The sequence below is a fragment of the Aegilops tauschii genome, chromosome 6, assembly GCF_002575655.3.
Source record: "Aegilops tauschii subsp. strangulata cultivar AL8/78 chromosome 6, Aet v6.0, whole genome shotgun sequence".
NCBI lineage: Eukaryota > Viridiplantae > Streptophyta > Magnoliopsida > Poales > Poaceae > Aegilops > Aegilops tauschii.
In genome coordinates, this window is record NC_053040.3 from 469,230,225 (window position 1) to 469,234,219 (window position 3,995).

Consider the following 3,995-nt stretch of genomic DNA (forward strand, 5'->3'; position numbering starts at 1 on the left):
TTTGACCGATAAAGATCTTCGTAGAATATGTGGGAGCCAATATGAGCATCCAGGTTCCGCTATTGGTTATTGACCGGAGAGGTGTCTCGGTCATGTCTACATAGTTCTCGAACCCGTAGGGTCCGCACGCTTAACGTTTCGATGACGGTTATAATATGAGTTTATGAGTTTGATGTACCGAAGGTTGTTCGGAGTCACGGATGTGATCACGGACATGTCGAGGAGTCTCGAAATGGTCGAGATATGAAGATTGATATATTGGAAGCCTATGTTTGCATATCGGAAGTGTTCCGGGTGAAATCGGGATTTTACCGGAGTACCGGGAGGTTACCGGAACCCCCCGGGAGGCTAATGGGCCATAGTGGGCCTTAGTGGGAAGAGAGGGCAGCAAAGGGGAAGTGGGGCGCCCCCCCCCCATGGCCCAAACCGAATAGGTTTAGGGCAAGGGGGCCGGCCCCCCTCTCCTCCACTCTTTCCCCCCCTCCCGAATCCTATTCCAACTAGGAAAGGGGGGGAGTCCTACTCCCGGTGGGAGTAGGACTCCTCCTGGCCGGCCGGCCCCTCCCCTTGCTCCTTTATATACGGGGCAGGGGGGCACCTCTTGGCACAACAATTGATTTGATCTTTTAGCCGTGTGCGGTGCCCCCCTCCACCATAATCCACCTCGATAATACTATAGCGGTGCTTAGGCGAAGACCTGCGTCGGTAGAACATCAACATCGTCACCACGCCGTTGTGCTGACGAAACTCTTCCTCAACACTCGGCTGGATCGGAGTTCGAGGGACGTCATCGAGCTGAACGTGTGCAGAACTCGGAGGTGTCGTACGTTCGGTACTTGATCGGTCGGATCGTGAAGACGTACGACTACATCAACCGTTGATCGGTCGGATCGTGAAGACGTACGACTACATCGACCGCGTTGTCATAACGCTTTCGCTTACGGTCTACGAGGGTACGTGGACACACTCTCCCCTCTCGTTGCTATGCGTCACCATGATCTTGCGTGTGCATAGGAATATTTTTGAAATTACTACGTTCCCCAACAGTGGTATCAGAGCCAGGTTTTATGCGTTGATGTTATGCACGAGTAGAACACAGGTGAGTTGTGGGCGATATAAGTCATACTGCTTACCAGCATGTCATACTTTGGTTCAGCGGTATTGTGAGATGAAGCGGCCCGGACCAACATTACGCATACGCTTACGCGAGACCGGTTTCACCGCTGCGAGCACTCGTTGCTTAAAGGTGACTGGCGGGTGTCTGTCTCTCTCACTTTAGTTGAATCGAGTGTGGCTACGCCCGGTCCTTGCGAAGGTTAAAACAGCACCAACTTGACAAACTATCGTTGTGGTTTTGATGCGTAGGTAAGAACGGTTCTTCCTAAGCCCGTAGCAGCCACGTAAAACTTGCAACAACAAAGTAGAGGACGTCTAACTTGTTTTTGCAGGGCATGTTGTGATGTGATATGGTCAAGGCATGATGCTATATTTTATTGTATGAGATGATCATGTTTTATAACCGAGTTATCGGCAACTGGCAGGAGCCATAAGGTTGTCGCTTTATTGTATGCAATGAAATCACGATGTAATGCTTTACTTTATCACTAAGCGGTAGCGATAGTCGTGAAAGCATAAGAGTGGTGAGACGACAACGATGCTACGATGGAGATCAAGGTGTCGCGCCAGTGACGATGGTGATCATGACGGTGCAACGATGCTACGATGGAGATCAAGGTGTCACATGGTGATCATGACGGTGCTTCGGAGATGGAGATCACAAGCACAAGATGATGATAGCCATATCATATCACTTATATTGATTGCATGTGATGTTTATCTTTTATGCATCTTATTTTGCTTAGAACGACGGTAGCATTATAAGATGATCTCTCACTAAATTATCAAGTAAAAAGTGTTCTCCCTGAGTATGCACCGTTGCGAAAGTTTTTCGTGCTGAGACACCACGTGATGATCGGGTGTGATAGGCTCTACGTTCAAATACAACGGGTGCAAAACAGTTGCGCACGCGGAATACTCAGGTTAAACTTGACGAGCCTAGCATATAACAGATATGGCCTTGGAACACTGAGACCGAAAGGTCGAGCGTGAATCATATAATAGATATGATCAACATAGTGATGTTCACCATTGAAACTACTCCGTCTCACGTGATGATCGGACACGGTTTAGTTGATTTGGATCACGTGATCACTTACAGGATTAGAGGGATGTCTATCTAAGTGGGAGTTCTTAAGTAATATGATTAATTGAACTTAAATTTATCATGAACTTAGTCCTAGTAGTATTAGCATATCTATGTTGTAGATCAATAGCTCGCGTTGTTGCTCGCCGTTTATGTTTTGATATGTTCCTAGAGAAAACTAAGTTAAAAGATGTTAGTAGCAATGATGCGGATTGGATCCGTGATCTGAGGTTTATCCTCATTGCTGCGCAGAAGAATTATGTCCTTGATGCACCGCTAGGTGGCAGACCTATTGCAAGAGCAGATGCAGACGTTATGAACGTTTTGACAAAAGCTCGGTATGATGACTACTTGATGGTTAAGTGCACCATGCTTTACGGCTTAGAACCGGGACTTCAAAAATGTTTTGAACGCCACGGAGCATATAAGATGTTTCAAGTGTTCAAATCGGTATTTCGCACTCATGCCCGCGTCGAGAGGTATGAGACCTCTGACAGTACTTTGCCTAAAAGATGAAGGAGAATAGCTCAACCAGTGAGCATGTGCTTAGATTGTCTGGGTACTACAATTGCTTGAATCAAGTGGGAGTTAATCTTCCAGATAAGATAGTAATTGACAAAATTCTCTAGTCACTATCACCAAGTTACTAGAACTTCGTGATGAACTATAATATGCAAGGGATGACGAAAAGAATTCCCAAGCTCTTCGCGATGCTAAAATCGGCGAAGATAGAAATCAAGAAAAACATCAAGTGTTGATGGTTGACAAAGACCACTAGTTTCAAGAAAAGGGCAAAGGAAAGAAAGGGGAACTTCAAGAAGAACGGCAAGCAAGTTGCTGCTCAAGTGAAGAAACTCAAGTCTAGACCTAAGCCTGAGACTGAGTGTTTCTACTGCAAAGGGACTGGTTACTGGAAGCGGAACTACCCTAAAAATTGGCGGATAAGAAGGATGGCAAAGTGAACAAAGGTATATTTCGATATACATGTTATTGATGTGTTCTTTACTAGTGTTTATAGCAACCCCTCGGTATTTGATACTGGTTCAGTTGCTAAGAGTAGTAACTCGAAACGGGAGTTGCAAAATAAATAGAGACTAGTTAAGGGTGAAGTGACGATGTGTATTGGAAGTGGTTCCAAGATTGATATGATCATCATCGCACACTCCCTGTACTTTGGGATTAGTGTTGAACCTAAAATAAATATTATTTAGTTTTTGCGTTGAGCATGAATATGATTGAATCATGTTTATTGCAAAACGGTTATTCATGTAAGTTAGAGAATAATCGTTGTTATGTTTACATGAATAAAACCTTATGTGGTTACACACCCAATGAAAATGGTTCGTTGGATCTCGATCGTGGTGATACACATATTCATAATATTAAAGCCAAAGGATGCAAAGTTAATAATGATAGTGCAACTTATTTGTGGCACTGCCGTTTAGGTCATATTGGTGTAAAGCGCATGAAGAAACTCCATGCTGATGAACTTTTGGAATCACTTGATTATGAATCACTTGATGCTTGCGAACCATGCCTCTTGGGCAAGATGACTAAAACGCCGTTCTCCGGAACAATGGAGCGAGTAACAGATTTGTTGGAAATCATACATACTGATGTATGTGGTCCGATGAATATTAAGGCTCGCGGTAGGTATCGTTATTTTCCGACCTTCACAGATGATTTGAGCAGATATGGGTATATCTACTTAATGAAACACAAGTCTGAAACATTTGAAAAGTTCATATAATTTTAGAGTGAAGTGGAAAATCATCGTAACAAAAAAATAAAG